Below are 24145 nucleotides of genomic sequence, written 5' to 3'. Positions count from 1 at the left end.
AATTAGCTTGAAAAATATGGCATGCTATTGGAAACAATAAAGATGTCAGTGCAGAGTGTGTGGGAGATCATGGAGGTGAAGCGCTTGCTCACTTGGTCCGAATGAGACTCTCGGTTTGATTCCTGGCACCACACAAAGAAAAAGAAACCCACAAAACCTCAGTATATTTTTACTGAATTTTGTATTTTGATACCATTTTATGAAGATTTTTTAAAATAATGACTACAGTTAGGATTATTTGTTAAATATTACCAATTAAGTGATTTTAAGCATGTAAAACATTCCTTAAAATACTATGAATTAAAAGTTTCTTGCTTTTGATCTCTGACATGAGCAAACTTGTATTGCAAAATTTCTTCCAGTCATTTATCTAGTAAATACAATCTGATTTAAGATAAAAATAAGACAAACTGAATAATCCTTTTTTTTTTTTTATCCTTGAAGGGATCAAAACAAATATTCAGAAGGACTTCAATTCTCTGGTCCATCTGTGATACTACGTGCTTCATGGATTCCACTTTGATCAATCACAAATGTTACTAACTCAGATTTAATCAAAGGTCAAGATTATCATCATCTCATCAAGGGCTTTAATGCAGCTGTATTAACCCTATCAGATGTCTTCACTTCCCACATACCAACAATATAAGCAGCAGATCTTGCCACTGCTCGTGTGTGTGTGGCGGGGGGGGGGGGAGTGGTCAAAATAAAAACTGAGTTGCAATAGAAATCAAGGAAAGATTTTGTATTCTTTATTTGAAAGACAGTTTATTTTATTTCTAATGTAGCAGACATGCCAGTATTTAAGTATATCTGCATGGACGGGTGGAAACAAGCCACAGTGTTAAAAAAAAAACAACTTTGACCTTATTCTTCATACTTTTTTCTATTCTCTTTCTTCTTTCTTTTAACTTTTTTTTTTTAAAAAACTATGTTTGATTTTACATAATTGTCTTATCTATCCTGGGATTTTTTGTTTTTCCATATGAAGTTGAGTATTATTCTTTCAAGGTCTGTAAAAGAATTGTGTTGGAATTTTGGTGGGGATTACATGGAATCTGTAGATTGCTTTTGGTAAGACATTCATTTTTACCATGCTAATCCTAACAATCCATGAGCATAGGAGATCTTTCCATCTTCTATCTTCTCCAGTTTTTTTCATCAAGGACTTGAAGTTCTGATCATAAAGCTCTTCCATTTGCTTAGTTAGACTTACCCCCAAGAGAGTTTATATTATTTTTGCCTATTATGAAGAGTGCTGACTCTCTTGTTTTTTTCCTAAGTTAATTTATCATTTGTATGTAAGAGGGTTACTGAATTTTTTTTTTAAAGTTAATCTTCAGCTACATCACTGAAAGTGTTTATCAGCTGTAGAAGTTCCCTGGTAGAATTTTTGGTCTTGCTTATGTATAGGATCATATCGTCTGTCGTACCTCAACTTGATATGGCATGCTTTGTTGACCTTAATGAGAAATCTGTCTCTTTCTAGACAGAAAAAGAGAAGGAGTGGATTGTGGGAAGGGCAATGGGGAGTCAGGGAGAGGAAATGGGAAGAGAGGAGGGAGGGGAATTGTGGTTAGGATATAAAATAAATGAATAAATTTAATTAATAAGAAAATTGAAAAAATACATGTTTTGAGACATGGTATTGCCCAGACTGGCCTTGAACTCAAGTATGCTTTTACCTCTGCTTCCAAATCTCTGTATTAGGATTATGGGACTGGAGAACCAACTCATGACTAACTCATTATTGTCTTGAATCCAGCTTTTCACTCTGTGCTAGGGTTACAGACACAAGTCACCACACCCCTATTTTTGCATGGATGCTGGGGTTCCAAACTCAGGGCTCATATTTATTGGGCAGATACTTCACCCACTGAAGCATCTCCCCAGCCAGGTCTATCCTAACATTGGAGAAGAGAGTACACATATGAATAGACAGCAGGACCCTCAGGTTGGAATTTGTTACACAACTGGTCCAGGATCCTTTGAAGTTTTTAAGAATTCTAATTCACAGCATCCTGTTTCAAAATACTAGCTCAACTCATTCCCTTGATCTTCTTTTACTGTGTCGGGTTTAATGTTGCATTGTGAATGCGATTTAGTAAGGCCTTTTGTCATATTCTAATTTAAAACAACTAATGTCATCTTCTATGCTGTCATTCAACCAAAAGTTGTATTCTTCATGGCGCCTAAACAGGGGAGAGGATGGGATGCAGAAATCCAAGGGAATATTAGTTGTGTTCCATATTACAAAGCCACATGAGGACGCCATTTTATTGTTAGAGATATGGCAGGGCCATTATTTCTTACAGCTGTATTTATTTTGGCAGGAGTAAATTTAAGACTATTAAGCACTATTCCACAACTGTACACAGTTACGGGCAGAAAATAGTGCTTGTCCAGCTTACAACCCATCCAAAACAAATAGCAATCTATATTTATTGTGATAGTTGTAGAAACTATGTAAGGAGGAGAGCCATCACTATATTGGTTCAGAAAGGCCTGTTGATACATGGCACAGGGCAACTACTGCTGTTTGTCCCACTCATGCTCCATGACTTTGCAAATGAACTATTCGGTGCTCTCTACTGAGTGAGGACACAGGATGCTCAATACCACTTGTGGCTAATACAATTCTAAGGCTGGATTAAACCTGGGCCTGATGTTGTGTATGAAGTTTAAAAACCTATTGTATCTACTCTTTCTTTATCTCATTTTAATAATGCATACACTCTCAAATTAGTACTTAAGGTAATAAAATGATATAATTCACTTGGGATTTTTAGGTGACCTCAAAGATCCAATCCAAATTCTTTGCACACACAATTTCATCAGCACCTGAGATTTCTTCCATAGGTGCTTGGGTACATCTTAAGATCTACGTAAAACATCAAGTCCAAGTTCTCTGAAAGTAAATACTGGAGAAAAATCCAAATACAGCATACAAAATGTTTAAGACTTGTCCCTTTGAGAGTACACCAACATGGAAAAATTGATTACACACAATATTTGAAGGTTATCTTTATGTTACACCTAGAGATGAATGCAGAGACTCAAATATGTGTCTACTACTATTGGGAATGGAGAGAGAGAGCTCAGTAGTTAAAAGCACCTGTTCCCTTGCAGGGGACTCAGGCTCCGTTCCCATCATTCATATGGTGGCTCATGCAGAGTTTTAGGTCCAGGGGATTCAATCACCTTTTCTGACTTCCACATGTGTTTGGTACCCATATACAAACACTCACCCACATAAAATAAAAATAATTATTTTAGATTTCTTGGCTACCGAGTGTATATTGTGTTCTTAAAACCTAGGAATACCATATATTTTGTACATCTGACCTAATACAATGCAGATTCTCAGTCTTTTTTACCAATAAATGAGAATAACAGCTTTCATGTTCTAGCAGCATACAGAGACAGAGAGAGTGGGTACACAAAGCAGGGCTGGTTCCACCACTGTCTTACCCCACATGCAGTTGCTTATGCTTGTGGTTACTCACTCACTGTCTGTGTAAGCTGTTCAGCCAGCAACATTTCCTCCATACCTTCACCCTTCCTGGGCATTTTCAGCTTTGAAGAACCTCGCCATCCTTCAAGCCACTGGCCTAATGAAGCTGGTGAGTGTCCAGATAGACATGGACTTGATAGGTTAAGATGAGTGGGCAAAAAGATGACCTCAGGAAAGGGCTATGATTCTTTAGTAGTGGTTTTAAAAGTGGAACTAAGGCATTGTCTAGTGTTCAGTGACATTTGGAACAGGGTGACATTATACATATAGAACATAGGTGGTAGACTGAGATCAGTCAACAGACTGCAAATCCAGAGAACAACAACTTCTTATCCCCTCATAAGGAATCTTGTGGTATGGGATACCCTATCAGGGGTTATCCCATTAGGGGATATTAGGGTTCTTCCCTAAAGGGTATTGATCCCCCTACTCTCAGCAGTCATTAACACTAGTAGTTCTTCATTTAGGGGTAAGGCCTTCTGATAGTTCCCCCATTTGCATTAGACATTTCAACTGGTGTTGTCTTTATGCAGGCCTTGTTTAGGCAACTAACTATATTGTTGAGATTTCATGAGTGCAGGTTCACAGACATATATGCATAAAAGACAACACTAAATGGACTCATTATATATGCATATATACATATATGCACATATGTTATGTGCCCATATATATTTTATTAGATATACATATATGCACATAATATATGTATTTGTGCATGTCTTTGTGTAAGTGTGTATATATATATTAAGAATAATAAAAAACAAGATTATGAATTTATAAGGTAGTTGGGGGACACAGGAAGAGCTGAAGGGACAAGATGCAGGCATAAATGACATAAATATAGTACTCACATGAAATCTGGAGAAGCAATAAAAATTCTAAGTTAAAAAAAAGAATCTTGTTGATAAGAGAGCAACATTGGTCTTCACAGTCAACGGCATTGGAATTTCAGATACATTTCTTTAAAGCACTTTTGTAAATAATATTATTGAGATATCAAAGCCTATACCAACATCAACGCTCGGAATACTTGCACCAACTTTAGTGCTCCGGTTTGAGAAGAAGGAGAAAGGACTTCAGTTAGTATCTATCTTATTCCAATTCTCTAAATGTATGACCCTACTTCAGCACTTTGTAAATCACAGAGTTTCAAACAAGAACTGTTGGTGGAAAAAGAACATGCAAACTCTGATGCATTTACAATCCGTCTTACAAGCACTGTTCTAATGAATCAATAGCTGATTGTTAACCAATCTGACAACCAGTTTGGGGAAGCTATGAAAAATGATTACCATCAAATCTGATCTTGGGACTTCCAGTTCTTGAGTTGGGTGAGGTACGTAAGGAGGTGGGAAAACAATACCACTTCCATATTCACAAGAAGAACACAGAACATTCTTGCAGTCAAGAAATTTCAGTCCACAAGACAACTGACGGCATAAGGTGAGCCATCAGCCTTAAAGCAGAGGGAGGCAACTGTGAGAGTCATAGCTGATAAGAACAGGAGGTTGCTGCTGAAGCCAGGAGCTAGCAGGAACATTTAAAGAGAAACTATCTGATAAAGTCTGAGGACAAACTAACTTGAATGAGGAGAAGGAAAGAAAAGCTCCTAGGGACACAACCCAAAGGAGGTTTTCAGAGTTCTACCCAAAGGAAAAAAATATCTAAGAGTGGAAACATATCTACTAAAACACGGGATTTATCATTCATAGCCTTCCAATGCAGAAAGCATCAGGTCTAGGGAATATTACTGGTGAGTTCAAAATATCTGAGAAATTTCTCTACAGTTGATGTCAGATAAAAGATGAAACAACATAACAAGAAAAAGAAATTGCAAACATCACAAGGAAGGATAATTAGTAATCAGTATCTATAAGTGTGGATGCAAACATTCATCAACCAAATTCAACAAATATTTGAGTAAGTAGAATTTATTCCAGGCATTCAAGCATGACTCAACATTCAAAATCTTCTGTGTAACCTATCACATTAACAGAGTAAAGCAAACAATCACCTGGTCATATCAATAGGTAGAGGGGAAATACTGTTAGACAATATCTAATACCGTAAAAGTCAACTGAAAATGGATAAAATACTTAAATGCTCTCAAACTTTAGAAGACAGCATAAAGGAAAAGTTCCTTGAGACTTGTCTTGGCATGTGTCCAGAGATTTGACACCAAAGCACAAGGAGCAAGAACAAAAGATAAACAGAGCACAGAAACACTGAAAGCTTCTATATGGTAGAGGAAAATAATGGAATGGAAGAAGATATTTACAAATTATGCACTTGATACAGAACTTATCTTCAAAATATATAAGGAGTTCTTAAAATTCGAAGTGAAACCTTAACAACCTCTTTTAAAAATAGGCTGGAGACTTGTATAGGTATGTATCCAAGAAACACATACAAATAGTCAACATGTATTTGAAGAAAGGAAAAAAAAACAAACCACAAACAAACAAAACCAAGAGCTCATAATGAAATGTCACTCACTGTCTTCACAAAAGACAACCAGTGCTCTGACTCTGTGGAGAAATTAGAGCTCATCCACATTAATGCTTGGAATCTAAAATGATGCAAAAATAATATGAAGATTACTCAAAACAAAAAAGTTACCATATGATCCAACAACCCCACTTCCTTATTGAAAAGAACAAAATCAGAATCTAAAAGAGATATTAGTATTTTTATGCTTATTGCAAGGCTACTCACAAGAGCCAAAAGGTGGAAATAAGTTAAATGTAACCATAGAGGAATAAACACAATGAGAATGTTCATGTGAATCTGGTGCAAGATTGTTCAACCTGTAAAAAGAGGGAATTGTGGTATTGGGACAACAGTGATAAACTGGAGAGCACTGTGTTAAAGAAGACGGTTTCTGAAAGAAAAGCATGACATGTTTTCACATACGTGACCTATGTAAAACAGACAAATTCACATAAGCAAAGCAAATAATAATGGCTATTATGACAGGGAGGAGGGAAAACTAGGCACTTTCTAATGAACAGAAATAAAGTTTGAGTCAAGCAAAAAGAGCACAATCATCTGTAATTCTAGGTCAAGGGGATCTGTTGACTTCTTACAGTTTTCACAAGCACCAGTTATGCATGTGATGCACATATATACATGCAGGCAAGACATTCATACACATTAAACAAAATAAATAGCCGGGCGGTGGTGGCGCACGCCTTTAATCCCAGCACTCGGGAGGGAGAGGCAGGTGGATCTCTGTGAGTTCGAGGCCAGCCTGGTCTACAAGAGCTAGGTCCAGGACAGGCTCTAAAAAAGCTGCAGAGAAACCCTGTCTTGAAAAACCAAAAAAAAAAAAAAAGAAAATAAATAAAATATGAAAAGCAAAAATAAGAAACCCAATTGATTTTCTTTAAACATGTAACAAATAACTGATACTTGAAATAAAAAAGAACATAATACCATTTATATTGGCACAAAATTAAATATTATGCTGTAATTTACTACAAAACTTCATACTTAGGTATAAACCAAAAAAAAAAAAATACTGTGTAGTCTCTATGAGGAAAACAAATGGGAGCTAGAAAAAAAAGAATATGCAAAAAATGCTTAAATTCCCATAAATTATCCTGTGAATACCAAAAATGGACTTTTGATTTTTGTTCTGGAGAAACAAAACACTCCAAACATTCAATGCACTATTGAAAGAGAATTGGATGACCTATAGCACCTGACTTAAGGACAATAAGAAGCTGCAGAAACTAAGACTGTGTGATGTTAATGAAAGAAAAAGTGGCATAGATGAAATGGGAGAGTAAGGAACCCAGAAGCTGAGCACATAAACATTGTCAACTAGCCTTACACAGCAGCAAAGGAAGTTCAATGGAGAGAGGGTTGTTGTGTTGGGAGGCTTTGTGGGCAAGATGTTGAAGTCTGCCATAGCTTGCAATCTTTCTCTAACCTTGAAAACATGGAGGGACCTGCACCCCCTCCACACCACCCTGCTACACGCCCTGCCAGCAAAGCCTTCCTGCTCTCTACCTCACCTTACCTGGCAGATGTCTTTAGGCCCAGACTCCTGAGTTATCTCAAGGATCACCCTGACACAGTTCCCTGCAAATGTTCTTCCCTTGCTGCCCACATGATAATCAGGCAAATGTTCTAGCCATTTTGATAGGGCTATGTTTCCACTAAGCTAGATATATGATAGGACCATGCCACTTAAAGCAAATTAGGGTTTGTCCCCAGGTTTCCTAATCCTATGTATTTCCTATACTCTGGAATAAAACTGAACTCATTCACTGAAGTCATCTTTTAAGGGCTATCTCCATCTATTTCAAGGTTATCCAAGGATCTCTGTCTTTGATTTTGTTTTTTTTTCTTCATGGATTGATAGTAAGCAGACTATAAAAATAAAGGGGAACCCACAGGGTAGCTTTTCAACAAGAGCTGTAACAACTATGATTACATGCAAAAATATGAGTGACATTTTTATACCTTCACAGCAATGAACCCAAAACAAATGAGAGACGCATTTCTAAACTAAATCATCTTTGGAAAATAATACTGAAGAAAATCTACATGACATCAGGTTTGTTGATAGGTTTTTAGATATAACACTAAGAGTTAAGTAGTTGAAAATATTTTGAAGTAGTTACTTATAATTTAAAAAGAATTGGCTAATCATTCATAAACATTATGAATTCTTTAAAAGCCAATTATTACCACTTCCCTAACTCAAAATGATAAGGTCAATGAACCATTCTGTGGGGTTTAGCATCAAATAAGATCACCATTAATATCCGTAGCTTACATATTATTGCTTAAATAGGGGTCAGAGAAACTAAACAGAGTGAAGCACTGTGCAGCATCCCAGTTCTTGGCAGGATGATTCTGCTTTCTGCTCATAAGGAACTTCAAGCAGGGACATAAGACCCTAGCTGGGCTGAGGTTTCTGTCCCTTTTAATTTTGTATGCTGGTTTCAGACACCTGGGGGACTTAAGCTGAAGTTACCTTTCTCCCTTGAGTTACAATTTTAATATATTATTTTTCAGATAATAATGTCTTAATTATTATATTAAGACATTATTAATTAATATATACATTAATAATTAATATAATATAATAATAATTAATAATATAATATAATAATAATGTCTTAATTCATGTGTGTGTGCATGCAAATCTCTGTGTGTATTCACATCAGTAAAGATGTAAGTGTGAATGTATACAACAATGAGGTCAAAGGTCAAAATTATGTGTTTTCCTCAGTCACTGTCCCTCACAGTTTGAATCTGGGTCATTGATGGGCCTAGGATGGCTTAGTCAATGAGCTCCAGGGGTTCCCTGACACCTTTGACTCTCCATCTTCAGTGCTGGAGGTACAGACAGGCTCTGCTGTGATAGCTTTGTAAGGTGCTGAGGATCTGCATGTAGGTCCGTATGCTTGTGCACCATGCACTTTGCTAATGCAGTCATTTGTCCAGTCTCCAATCTTGGGGTTTTTGTTGTTGTTGCTCTTCCTATCACCAGTGCTAGGGTGGTGAGCACATAGCCCAACCCTCAGACATATTTGTAAAAATGATGGTTCTGGGGTGTGAACTCAGGTATTTTACCAACTGAGCAATATATATATATATATATATATATATATATATATACATATATATATGTATATATGTATATATTCTAATCATAGAATCTATTATATATAACATATAATAACCAAGACAATATATCTCAGCATTTTCTCATTTTTCTTATGTTTTTCCTTATTTTATATTACTGTTTCTTTTCATCTTTCTGTTTTCTCATTTTGTTTTTGTTCCCTTTCCTACATTTGAAGTGTAGTTCATTAGAATTTGTTGTCATTCTTATTTGTACGGTATTTAGCCTTGATTCTATTATTCAGAGCTTTTATAGGTGGCATTTGGAAGTGAGTTTAATTTCAGACTGATTTGAATCAATCTTATCCCTAGAATTTTGCCTGGTTTTCACATAACAAGACAGTTTTTCCTCTGTGAGTGAGGGCACTATACTATTGGACTTGCTATAGTTATTCACTTTGTCTCCAGCTGGCTCCTCTAGGCCACTAGCAATAATACCTTTGCCAAGGTGAAGTCAGCTCAGGATATCCTGATTGGAAAAGAGCTAGCTACAAAAACCATTAGCAAGCGTTATCAGTATTTTCCATCTTCTAAACACTACCATGAAGACTGGAAAATCATTCCATATTGTGGCTGAAGAGACACTTCTCTGTTTCACAGAAGATGCTAGAACATAGACGTTAGATGTGAAAACATAGCATCCCAAAGGAAGAAAAGATCCAAGGCAATGTCTACCGGGTGATGTTTGCTAGGCAGTATAATCACTATAAGGGAAGGATATTGAACATAGGGACCTTGCTTCTTGGATGCTCTCTTAAGTACCAACTTTGCAGATGTTAGCTATTGCAATGAAAGTAGCTTTGAGCAGAAGTTTCATATTTTTGTGGCATGCTTCTTTGTGCTGAACCAGAACTCTTTCAGGCAGGTAAGTTGGCTCTATAGAGGATGTGCAGAACCTGCAGCTATTATTAGGGTACGGGATCCCTATCTTTTGATGAGCAGAACTTTCATGAGCAGAGGCAGGAACACTGGGTGGAATATAGCATCTTCCCTTGTACTTGTGCATGGAGATTGAAAACCTATTCTAGAAATGACTCATACTCAACCCGAGCAAGAACGACATTTGAAAAACATGTCACAGACATTATATGCCGACACCATGAGTCTAGAATGCCTTACTAGAGCCATTAGCTGACTGCCCAACCATGATAATAAAAGGTGTCCAGGGATGGTGATGTGATGGAGAGTCAGGAGAAGAGACAGATGTACACAGGCAGATGATAACATGTACATGTAGAGTCTCTGGCGGCTGTCCACACTGAATCCACATCCAGACATGGGGCACTAGAACCCTTAAGCACTCAGAGTCCATCATATTCTTTCCAGAGATATTTGTTTATGACCTTTACCAGTGAATCAGGCTGATTCTGAAGATCTGTTTGGCATTTCTAAGGTGGATGAGGCAAGAATCAGCCTAAGACTTGCAGTAAGGACTATCAAAATCCAAGTGACCTGCACTCGAGAATAGACAACTGAGGCCAGAGGCTGTAATTAGGGACTCAAAGTGGATCCAGGGGATGTGATAATGAGTCAGGAACTGTCATTTTGTAGTTGGACCTTTTTGTTGAAACCACTGACTCTCCAGTGTTGACATGGATACTTAATAAAATTATTATAATTATTTATAATTAATGAAATTATTATAAAAGCTCATCTGGTAATTAAGATTGTTACTAACTAGCTCTTACAACTTAAATTAACCCATTTTGTTAAATCAAACTCTTTATGGCTTTATTACTTTTACTCTATATTGTCAATGCTGCTTCCTTCCAATCTGGCTGGCAACTTCCCCATTCTTCTTCCCAGCAATGCTTTGTACCTGTAAATCCTGCCTAGCTATTGGCCATTTAGCTTTTCATTAAATCATTCAGAATGACACATCTTCATGGTGTACAAAAAATATTCCATAACATCATTTTTTTTCTTTAATGACTGTCATGGGAGTAAGGATTGCTCCAACCTGACTCTTTACTTGAAAAACCCTCTGACACAGGATACCCAGTCTCCCCTCCTTTTATTCCCTGTCACCTAACCTAGATACGTATAACATATTCTTTAGGACTGTGACTCAAATAAACACAAGCAAACTGCTAAATATCTGCTTACTCCAGGCATACTATCTATAATCTCTTTTCACAAAGAAAGTTAATCCAACTCTGCCTAGAGAAATTATGCAATTCATTATCATAAGTAATCTCTATTGTGTCCTGTTCTTAACCTTCATCTCTCCTGCCTGGTCCCATAATCTCACAAATCCACTGGTGTTATGTGATCAGCATCTGGTGTTCACAGAACCTCTGCTTCATAGCAAACACATAAAAAAAAAATCCGTGGATAAAAATGTCACTCTCCAGACTGTCTAAACAATTCTACTCTGTTCTTTGATGATGCTTGCATACTCTTCTAAAAAGATCTATAATGATGAAAAAGGCCTTCTCTACTGAAAGGTTTTGGTGCTATTTTGTGGCAACTGATTTGAAAGTAAATGTACTGTCCTGGCAGCAAAGGTGGCTACAATTTAAGTGCTTCTGATAAAATCATTCTGTGTGAGGGAAGTGTAAAATAAACAGCACCATGTGGTCAGACACCTCCGTTATTAGCATGCACTCTGAGAAAGTCCAATAGAACATAATTGACTCCCTCTTCACACTCCAGAAAGCAGCTTTTAAGCCATGCCCCAGCGTGAACCCTCAGCCCTTAGTCCATCTATGCAACCCTACGATCCAAATAATATTCCATGCAGAATGTCCCTTGCAAAGTTGGCACCATTGGCAGCTTTATACGAATGCCTGGACAGACTGAGTATTTGCAAGGGCTTCTGTTGATAAGAAGTTTAGCCTCAACAAGATATATTTCACTGAGAATCTATTTGGTGTTCTATATATGATATTACTTAAAACTTGACTCTCAAGCCATGAAGTAATGAATAAGCACACCGCTACAGTGTATCTTTTATTTTTATTTTTTTTGACACAGAATCATGTTACATAATCTTGTCTGGAATTGAACTCAATATCCTCTAGCCTCTGCTTCCAAGTGCTAGGCTATCAGGAATGTCTCGCTTGCAATGGGTCTCTATGTGAAGTTGGTTATGGGGAATAGTTCAAGTCTTCCAGCTTTTCCTTGTATATTATTACGAAAGTCCAATAGCCTGTAAATTATTTTCAACCCACTGACTCTGGCCATTGTATGGCTTAGATCTCAGACTCTTCCTCAATGTCCAATGGACTAACCTTTGCCTCTGTCTTCTAGTCTGTGAAATGGATTGACTGCAGTACTTTCTTTATGTAAGAATCAAATAAGCAGGTGGGTGTAAAGAATAAAAGACAATGGCATGAGCACAATGCAAACTCAGAATGTTAGTTGCCACTGTCCTCATGTGGACATGTCATCTCACCTTTCTACTGACTTCTTCCTAAACGAAGATAGTACAGTACCTGTTTTCAAAATCTTTCCCCTTCATTTGCATGCACAAACCTCATTTTATCTAGTTCGCATTTTGATTTATAGCCCCACATATGATTGACTGGTCAGAGAATCAGGCACATAATGACCTGCTTCTCCAAAGGAAGGTTTAATGTGTAATTTTTTGGTATTATTTCAATAACTTATAACCTGAGAGAAGTGACTCAAGAGGCCACTAGATCTCAGAAGCATGCTAGCCAAAAATATGTAGACAACCTCAGCCAATCTAAAAGGGGGGACAAATTCATAATTGAAAGTTATTTCAATTCCTTAATAAAAATAGAAAACCATGCAATTGGCTTTGTAATTTCTGAGATGGTAGTCGCTAATTTATTTTGCAGATGGGATTTGATTGAACTCCATGGGAAAGATATCAATTCCATTAACTCATCATTCCTTACGTTTGATTGAATTATTTGATTTAAAAATATTAATAGAAAACTAGAAACCATAGTTTTGTGAAAACTAAATTATAACAAAACTGGATGAGAGAGCCTGAGCAATGACAACAAAGGGGAATACGAGTGCTGTATAAACGTGGGGTCAATTAATCAGATGACATGCCAATCTCCTGACCTATGCCAATCAAGACATGAAGCTCCCAGACTGCAAATCAGCACCCAGATTGTCAAATACAGAATCAGGGGTTTCCTGGTTTGCTATGGTGGAAATAATGAAAAGCCTGAAGAGAACATGTTTTAGTTACCTTTTCTCATCATTCTGACCATGTCAAAGCAGCGTAAAGAAGAATGACTGTATTTTAGCTTTTAGTTGGAAGGGGATATAGGTCATTGGAGCTGGGAAGGCATGATGGCAGGCGTGTGAGCGGGCTAGTGACATCATGCCCACAGTAAGAAAGCAGACAGAAATGAATTTGGGTACTCAGCTTGTCCCCTTGTTTTTATTAAGGTTGAGTGCTCATCCCATAAATGATGCTTCTCACATTCAGGATAAGTCTTCCCTCTTCCTTTTACTTTTGTGGAAATATTTGTTCTCAGAATGATTCTCAATCAACCCAGTCCACAGTCGAGATCAACCATCACACCATGCACTACATCTGCTGAACAGTACCATAACCCAAACCATGTTTTAGTGTTGCATTAAAAAGTGGGTGCTGTCAAAGGGGCAAAGGTGAGTGTCCTTACCTTCATCATACACCACACAGCATAGAAGGCAATGTTCCATACTGCTGTTTGCTAGAGAAAATTTTTCAGAACTACCTTTGGCTACAGATTGTAGTCACTCACAACTGATTCAGGCAATTCACTGTCACCACTACTGGATCATGACATACAGAAAGTAGACATCACACTCATGTGTAGTGATCTCTAAGGAGGAACCACAGATTCTAAAATCCTATTTGAGAGAAACCCTAATATACTTTAAATATAATTCTTGTAGAGTTTTATTTATTTATTTATTTTTGTTCAAGCTCTTCTATGTGACTTTCCACCTCTTATTTGTTGCTATGTATTTTCATCATTTATGCCATTATACTTATTTAAATGGTGTCCAATATATCTGCTCCTATTTTGCCTGTTTTTACAAGAGTCCATTATTCATTCTACCCTTTTGGCCCACTCCAATTTTCAATATAGCCAGACATGTTTCATATAATTTCTGTTCTGTTTTCCATCTTTGTTTATTGTTTCCCATTTCTGAGATATTTTCTACACCTATCCATTTTGCAAATTATTTTATTTTATATTTTTAATTTCCAATAGTCCTTTATGATCGCTAAGTTTATATTATACAATCATATTGTGTTCTTCTTTTATGAATACAAATTATTTCTTTCTATGCCTATTAAAGATAATAATTTAGGATTTCTTTTGCTATGTTCCAACAATTGCGTGTCTTCTGACAGTCTTTTTCTGCTTGTGTTGTTGTTGAATTTCTATCTTTTGTGATGGAAACTTTATCCACGTCTTCATGACTGTTGGCTTTCTCTGGCAACCGAAGAAAGGCTGTGTAAGTGCTGGTGGGGCCAGGCATGGTGGTTGGAAGATGATGTCACTGTTCCATTTATTTATTTGTTTGTTTGGTTGGTTGGTTTTGGTTTTGGTTTTTTTTTTGAGACAAGGTTTCTCTGTAGCTTTTGAGCCTATAATGGAACTTGCTCTGTAGACCAGGCTGGCCACGAACCCACAGAGATCCATCTGCCTCTGCCTCCCAATTGCTGGGATTAATGGTGTGTGCTGCCACCACCCGGCAATCTCATTATTTTGATGTGCTAATTAATTCTTTACTACTTACATGAGTTAAGCTGTATATTTTTATTTTAATTTTGTTTGGGAACTCTGAGAATACAGCATGATATACAAAGTGTATTTCTTACACCAAGTATAAGTATATAAAGGATTTTAGTTTTCCATTGCACTATTCTCAAAATTACTCTAATACTCCTGAAACACGAGCAAAAAATTTCACAGAAAAACTCAAAAAGTAAGACACAGGTTGGCAAGCAGGCTTGTAATCACAGCTCTGGGGAAGCTAGGGCTAGCCTGTTCAAAATAACGAAACTTTATTTCAAAAAATTTTAAAGATGAAAATAAAGAAATGACACATTTGCTATTTTTCTCTTTGAAGATTATGCCAAAGTCAATACTTAATTAATTTATCCCACAGAGCACCCCCTCCCTCCCAAAAAAGATGTCTTAAGTCCTACTAGACAGAAAGGGTTAAATAAATTAGGATTCTAGTGTCTCAGATACTTTCTCCAATCTCCTCAAAAATAGTTGGATTCCAATAGACCCATGAATTTATTAAATATGTATTGTTCTCTCTTTTAAAACACAACTTAAGCAAGCAGAAGCCTTTGTTGGACCTGTCAAGGATCATTCCACCATTGTAAACACTCCCAGGTAAGTGTCCAGAGACACTTACTTAACGGTGGTTAGAGAGCCTTTAAATATTGATCCTGCCTCTTTCTCAAAGTTAAAATGTCCATTCCAAAGAATGAGTGAGAAGGAAACAATTAGTTTATTTACCTTGCATTGCATATATACAGATGACGGTTCAGGGGAAGATATAACATTTAGGGTAAATACAAAGAATCCTTCCTCTTGTCTAATAAATATACAAGCAATATGCTGCATTCACAACGGCAAGGGAATGGAATAAGCCTGCATGTAGCTCAACAGATGAGTGGATAGAAAGTGTAGTATATTTATACAGTGTGATTTTATTCAGCTATAATCAAAAATGAAATCTACAGGAAAATGGATGGACCTGGAAATGATTATGTTAAGTGAGGTGACCCAGACTCAAATACCACAATTTTTTCTTTTTCTTATATACAGACCCTACATGTATATGTGTATATATATATATGTATATATATACATACATGCATATATACACATACACTCACACACACACATATATATGTACACACACACACACACACACACACACATATATATATATGGGAGAATGAGTAGGGTTTAGGTTATGGAAAATGAAAGAGGGGGCATGCATGAAAGGAAAAACCTAGAAGGAAGGCAACAGAAAGCCCTTGGCATATGAAAAAGAGGTTACTGGGGGTACAGAGTTGGGGGAGGGAGAGAAAAGGGGGAACTGATCAGCAACAACAAATTACGTGTGAAAACGTGTTAATGGGCCCTGTTACTCTGTATGCTAATTTGTTTTAAAGGGAGAGGCAGAGGGGCTGGGGAGACATCTCAGTGGGTAAAGTTGATGATTCCCAAAATGAATATCCTAGGAGAAAGAAGCCTGATACATGTTTTCATTTACATGGAACTTCTAGAAAATATAAGTTAGAGGCTGAAGAAAGACTGGTGTTCTATAGTCATTTTAAGTAAACTCGGGGATTAACCACAGTAGAGCATAAGGAAATTCTCAGGACCAATAGAAAGAAGTCTTCTAAAGTTATGCTGATGAGTATAGTACTGTACCAGTTAAGATGCATCTAACTGTACAATGAAAGTGGAGGAACCCCATGGTGTGCAAACCACAGCACAATGAACCTATGAAAAAACACAAGGAATTATCCATGATAATTTCATTTTTCAACTGTCAGACAAATATATACCCCTCAGAACTGACATTTAAATTTCTATGATTAGGCACAGTAAAAGCTAGGATTATTCTACAGAATTTAAACATTTAGATTGTATTGATAAAAATGATCTGAGGTAGTGTGAACAATCCTATACCATTTTTATTTGCACGTGAAGAAATATTTTTATTTTCTAATTTGCAAACACAACTCTATAATGTTTTTTGCTGATAATCATTGGACTTCTGCAAAACTCTAAAGCAGAAGAGTGTCCTGAGACTGGAATGGGGTTGCACATGGTATCTAGTTCACTGGCATAAATCAGCAAACAAACGAACAAATAAATGGCCAGGTCGTCTAACTCAAACTCCAAGGATTTGCTTTCTTTGCAACAAGGAAAGAGAGACACATGTCAGCATTGCAGGCATCTTGTCATTCTGAAATCTGAGGTTTTTCTTTCCTGATACGTTTTGCACTTGCCCAGAGCCTAGAAGTGATAATTCTATAAAGCAAATAAGCATAAGATGTTATCTCCCATAGGGCAACTTCTGTGTGTGGCTAAATGAGCCAAGATGAAGAGACACTTCAAATAAAGACTCAGCTGGAATAGCACAGCAAAGAGGCCGCTTAGCTTGAAAGAGAGTCTGGCGCATAGCCACTGTAATTCATAAACCATAATGTAATAAAATTGTATGAACAAGAATCTAATTTCCATATTCAACACAGGTTACCTGAATGAGCCATATGAGAGCTAATTTTTGGAAACAGCATTTATTCTCTGGAAACAAAATGATCCACTCAATACCAGCCAGAATGTAGCAGCTAAAAGACTTCCACACCCTACAACCCATCACTACCTTTCTTCCAATGTTACACTCAAAAGTACATCACTAAATACGTCTTTCATTGTGTCTTATTCTAGTTAAATACCTGTTTCTAAGCCATCTGTGAACAATGAAAAATAACACAAAGATTAGGCATTTTTTAAAAAAGAGGGGAATATCTGAGCGAAGAAAATTTAAACCTGCAGCATCACCACTCAGAGATTCTGGGTTTTTTTTTTTTTTGTTTGTTTTTGTTTTTTGTTTTTGTTGTTGTTGTAACAAAATGAAGAAGAGCTTGAAGGATTTGTGGCAGCAAAGTTGTTAGTGACTAGAAACAGCAAAAGGTTCATACAAGCTACATACTACCAATGTGTCTGCAAACCTTGCAAGTAATGAAGATGAAGACTGGACATACATCAGATGTTCTGCCTGAGGGAACTCACAGATGCCTGGCTGATCACGTGATTTTTTTCTTGACCTGTGTATGCATTGTGAAGAATGATGGCATGCCCCAGTAAAAACACCCCAATGTTTCTACAGTTTCCACAAATCAAGATCATCCTTTGTGGAGGATTTTTCATAAATCTAGAAAGTGAAATGAACATAATGACTCATAGTGAACACAGAGACTGAAAAAGAAACACATTCTCAGCTACAGATACTTCGTTAAAGCCACATATAGAGAAACCCCTGTTTCAGGTTGGTTCTTATGTGTATTTCACCTTAAGGACCAATGCTTGGCATACTCTTCCAGTCTAATGGGTATACCATGATATTGGAGACTTCTCTAACTTCTATTGATTACATAATATGTATGTATATACCAGTATTTTCCTTATCCATTTACCTATTGATGGACATCTGGGATGACTCGAATTCACAGTTATTCTAAATAACGCTGAAGGAGAAAAGGTGTTCATGTATCTCCCTGAGAGAATCTGGGAGGAACAGATGAACATGTAAATACTACAGAATTTAAAACACATGTTTCAAATTCTTCTGTGAGCCAATTCTAACAGTCTTGGAGGTGAGGAATGCAACATCAAGAGCCAGGTTTGGCTTTAGGATTCACCCTCTACTCAACATACAATTTGGGAATAAGTCTCTCTCTCTCTCTGCATCTGGGCTACTGTTATAAACTAAACTGAATTCTATTACCCCCCCCATTCCAAGTTAAAATTAAACCCCCATATTGAAGTTGGGGCCTCAGGTGGTTAAATATGATTTAGGTATAAGGGCTTGTCGTTTTTAAGGGGACCCCAAAAAGTTTTCTCTCCTCTTCTGCAATGTCAAATCATAGTAGAAAGCCACCTGTGAACTAGGAGACAATTTCTCACTAGACAACCAATCTTCGATAGCTTAGTCATAAGCTTCCTGCCTCTAGAATTGCAAGAAGCATATTTCTGTTGGAAGAGACTCAGAAATTCTGCTACAACTGAATGAGTGAAGGTAGCCTTCTTCTTTTCCCCAAACTGCAGTCAAAGACTCTCTTTCCTTCACTTGATGATAAAAACACAATATCTAAGAACATCCGTGTTCCTAAGAGATGTTTTCTTAATTGGAGCCATCACAGGTAATCTCGGCACTTGACCTGAGATTTGACAGATAAAAGCACTGAGTTACAGACGTGTAAATGAAGCATGTCAGGGTTAATCTTGGTTGTAAACTCAATGGGATTGGAGTCGCCACAAGAACAAATCTCTGGGCACGTTTGTGAGGACTATCTTGATGAGATGAACTGAGGTGGAAATGAACACACTTGTGAGGACTTTCTTGATTAGGGTAACTGAAGCAGGAAGAGCCATCTTAAAAGTAAGCGATGCCATTCCATAAGCTGGTTTGAACAAAAAGGAGAAAGCAAACTGAACGCATGCACTTGCCAATGTCTGATTCCTAACTGTGGATGAAATGTGACCAACTGACTCAAGCATCTGCCTCCGTGACTTCCCCTCCATGATGGACTGCTCCCCCAAACCATATGCCAAAGTACCTCCTTATTTCCTTATGTTTTTTTTTTTTAATAAGGTAGGCAAGAAAGTAGCATGACATTCAAATAGCCTATACTTACATAAATCTGCAACTTGGTTCCTGGCCTATCATATTTCTAAGATACTGGTTGCTATCAAGTTTTCCATTGTTATAACACAGTCATCAGTTTACCCGGAAACTCTTGGTTGTACTATTTTCTTGTCAGTAAAAATATTTTTTTAAAACAAGAAAGTCTTCTCCCAGTCAGTAGGTTGCCTTTTTGTCTTAATGACAGTGTCCTTTGCTTTACAGAAGCTTCTCAATTTCAGGAGGTCCCATTTATTCATTGTTACTCTGTCTGTGCTACTGGGGTTCTACGTAGGAAGTGGTCTCCTGTGCCCATGTGTTATAGACTACTTCCCACTTTCTATCAGGTTCAGTGTGTTCAGATTAATATTGAGGCCTTTAATCCATTTGGACTTGAGTTTTGTGCATGGTGATAGAAATGGATCTACTCTCATTCTTCTACAGGTTGACATCCAGTTATGCCAGCACCATTTGTTGAAGATGCTTTCTTTCTTCCATTGTATTCTTTTAGCTCCTTTTTTGAAAATCAGGTGTTCATAGATTTGTGGATTAATATCTGGGTCTTTGATTCGATTCCATTGGTCAAAATCCCTGTTTTTATACCAATACCAAGCTGTTTTCATTACTGTAGCTCTGTAATAGAATTTGAAGTCAGGAATAGTAATGCCTCCAGAAGTACTTTTATTGTATAGGCTTGTTTTGGCTAGCCTGGGTTTTTTGTTTTTCCATATAAAGTTGATTACTGTTCTCTCAAGGTCTGTGAAGAATTTTGTTGGGCTTTTGATGGGGATTGCATTGAATCTATAGACTGCTTTTGGTAGAATTGCCATTTTTACTATGTTGATCCTTCCATTCCAAGAGCAAGGGAGATTTTCTGGTATCCTCTTCAATTTCTTTCTTCAAAGACTTAAAGATCTTGTCAAATAGATCTTTCACTTCCTTGGTTAGTGATCAAGGGGATTCAAATTGGAAAGGAAGAAGTTAAACTTTTGTTATTTGCAGATGATATGATAGTGTACATAAGCAACCCAAAAAACTATACCAAAGAACTCCTACAGCTGATAAACACCTTCAGTAACGTGGCAGGATACAAGATCAACTCCAAAAAATCAGTTGCCCTCCTATACACAAAGGATAAGGAAGCAGAGAGGGAAATCAGAGAAGCATCACCTTTCACGATAGCCACAAATAGCATAAATTATCTTGGAGTAACTCTTAACCAAGGAACTGAAAGATCTATTTGACAAGAACTCTAAATAAGACACATTTTTTTTCAAAGGATCAGAAAAAAACAATATAATTATAATTTCAGGGTTCTGGGGGATACCTTGTCACTCTGACTTTGAGAGACAACCTCAAGAAACAGTCTTTGATAAAGCTAAGGTCTGCTATAAGCTGACGGAGAACTTCAAAAAGTAGGGACACAATGGTTGGTGGTGCTGCAGTCTGTGCTGAGGAGTGAAATCAGTCTGCAAGGGTGGAGCAGGGATCAACTGTGGTATGTTTGCTTTGTGCCTCCCCCTCCCCTCTGTGTTGTGAACAGGCACTTCTCAAAGGAATGAATATAAATGGCCAATAAACACATGGAAAATTGGTTCTTTAGCTGTCAGGGAAATAGAAGTCAATACTATAGTGAGAGTCCTTTCACCCTGGTCACAATGACTGCCACCAGAGCAACGAGCAAATGCTGTTGAGAAGAGAGGAGCGGGACAGGTGAACCCTTATACCTCGGCAGGAAAGTAAATTTGTCCAACACATCTGGAAATCACTACAAAGGTTCCTTAAGCAAAAGTAAAAATGGAACTAACATATCAATTTCCTATACCACTCCTGGATGTGTACCAGAAAGAGAGGAAGCTCACATGCAACAGTGATATCTGCATACTCATGTTTACCACACTATTCAATATATATATACATATACATATATAGTGTGTGTGTGTGAGAGAGAGAGAGAGAGAGAAAGGGAGAGAGACATACAGAGAGAGAGAGAGAGAGAGAGAGAGAGAGAGAAAGAGAGAGAGAGATGGAGTATTGTTAACCCATGAAGATCTAAGTTTTTAAAAAAATAAATCAAATTATTTTCAGGAAAATAGATAAAATCAGAAATCATTTTGCTAAATGAAGCAAATCAGACTCAGAAGGTCCAGTATCATTAGGTACTCTCTCTTTTACATATGGAAACTAGAAAGCAACAGAGGAACTACTAGGAAAAATAAAGCATCAGTGGGAGAGAAAAGAAGAGGCGATGATGTAAGTGTAACATATACATGTATGCAAAATTTCTACCTTCTAACAAGAGAAGCAAACTAGTAAAGCCACACACACCAACAGGAACAGCTGAGGAACATGCCGAGGCAGGACTCCCAGCATGCAAGCAGAGCACAGTCTACTACACCTCTGAGAAAGGCTAGCGGGAGAAACTGCGGAACCGGGTGTGGGAGCTGCACAGCACCGAGCAACACTGGAATCTGGATGCCATTTCAGTGCTTAGCTCTGCTGTGTAGAGACACTAACGCGGGAAACTCAGAGTGCTGATTAATAAGATGTTGGAAAAACACTTTGGAACTTTTCAAAAATTGTGTCAAAGCTTGAATGAGAAAGAAGACAATGACTGAGGACTTGCAGTGAGCTCTTCAACCACATGAACTTGAACTGCAGCTAGTACTATCTCAGAGAACGCTATTGGTCAAGTCCCAATGCTGTAAAACAGCAGGTGTTCACCCACCTTTACAGTCTTATCCAGCTGTGGGACTCTTCTTGCTTAAACACTGTTTTCTACATTAAAAAAAATTAAACACATCTTGTAAACATTTGGAAAAGGACAGCCAAGTCTTCTCTGTAAGGACAATTTAGTCTCTTTGAGAGTTGCTGTCTGTCAGTTCAACAGCTCTGGGGTCATTTGTCATCATTCAGTTGAAACTGAGTCAGGTTTTACTTCTCTTCCATTTCTTTTTGAGGACAAAGAAATGTGCACTTTTCTCAGAGTGGAAGAGGAAATGGAAGGCCAGAGGGAATGTCAAGGTCAGTAGCTCTTACTGATTGGCAAAAATGGGTTTACTCTGATGGATTTGGCCCCTGCTGCTTCCTCCCTCTAACTTTAAGGGTCTTGCCAGAAGATGAGAAGTCTGTATTCTTCCCTGATATTTTGTAACTACATGTAAGGAGACCATACCTATGTCATCAATATTTATTTGCAAGGGTAAAAACATGACAAATTGATTCAGTTTGTTCTTCAATAATTGTCATTGAATGTCTATGAATGTAACTTATATTATCTGTGTTTACTCAGCTATTACCACAGGGTTTGACACTGAAATTCTAAAAAGAAAAGAACAGAAAGGCTGTATGAATAAATGACTAAGTAAATAGAGACTTCCCTGGGGAACAAGAAGGGCTGAATCAACAGCAGTCATTTCTGAATCAGAAGCTCCTAAAATGTATTCAACCATAACTCACTTTCCTTCACCATTTGTGCTGAGGGCATGCTTGATCTAACAACATTTCAAGGAGTGTAGTAAATAATCAATGCGCCCTCCAGCTCTTTCAAGTTGAAAACTTAAAGGTATTTGCTAGCTCCCCACAAAAAAAGATTCTCCAGAACCTTATAACCTTTTATTATTCTCTAGGTCTATGTTTGTTTGCCTCTCCCTGTTTCTGTCTCTCTCTCTCACAAACATTCTCCCCCCCCCCCCCCCCCCCTCTCTCTCTCTCTCTCTCTATATATATATATATATATCAATTTTAATAATGCTAGCCATCATTTATAGAACCAGTTTGTGTTAGACTGTGTGTTAAGTGCTTAAAATGGATATCTAATTTAATCTTTACAGACAACTTCCCTATCAGATTTTAACATTATCCTATTTTAGATATGATGTGGGTCTTCTGTTTGAGTTGATTTCATTGGTTAATAAAGAAACTGCCTTGGCCATTTGATAGGCCAGCCCTTAGGTGGGTGGAGTAGACAGAACAGAATGCTGGGAAGAGGCAAGTGAGGCAGATGCTTCAGGCAGATGCCCTGCCTCTCCTCTCTGAGACAGTCGCCATGAAGCCAGCCACCAGGTCAGACATGCTGAATCTTTCCCGGTAAGACACCACCTCTTGGTGCTACACACATTACTAATTATGGGTTAAAGCAAGATGTGAGAATTAACTAATAAGAGGCTGAAACTAATGGGCCAGGCAGTATTTAAATGAATACAGTTTGTGTGCTGTTATTTCGGGTGTGGGAGCCGGGCGGGATGAAAAGCAGGCCTGCTCGTAGCTCATCACTACAGAGAGAGAGAGAGAGAGAGAGAGAGAGAGAGAGAGAGAGAGACAGAGACAGAGGGAGGAGGAAGAAGAGGAGGAGGAGGAGGCAGAGGAGGAGGAGGAGGAGGAGGAGGAGGAAGAGGAGAAGGAGGAGGAGGAGGTGGAGGGGAGAGGAGGAGGAGGAGGAGGAGGAGGAGGAAGAGGAAGAGGAGGAGGAGGAAAGGAGGAGGAGGAGGAGGAAGAGGAGGAGGAAGAGGAGGAAGAGGAGGAGGAGGAAGAGAAATTTCAGCATCAGGGAAGCAGGAATTGGAATTGAGCCCTCACAGGAAATTAGTGTTTGGCTTTCAGGTCCACAGACTCAATTGTCAG

The 24145-nt window shown here is 37.8% G+C and overlaps 1 protein-coding gene across 3 annotated transcripts in view; it reads right to left on the bottom strand.

Annotated features, from left to right (window-relative positions):
* Positions 1-24145, bottom strand: part of LOC119826373 (cytochrome P450 7B1) — a 181079-nt gene that overhangs the window by 37916 nt on the left and 119018 nt on the right. The window lies entirely within an intron of this gene.

Source organism: Arvicola amphibius, chromosome 11, assembly GCF_903992535.2.
Source record: "Arvicola amphibius chromosome 11, mArvAmp1.2, whole genome shotgun sequence".
In the NCBI taxonomy this organism is placed as follows: domain Eukaryota; kingdom Metazoa; phylum Chordata; class Mammalia; order Rodentia; family Cricetidae; genus Arvicola; species Arvicola amphibius.
This window is presented reverse-complemented; position numbering and strand designations above follow the sequence as displayed.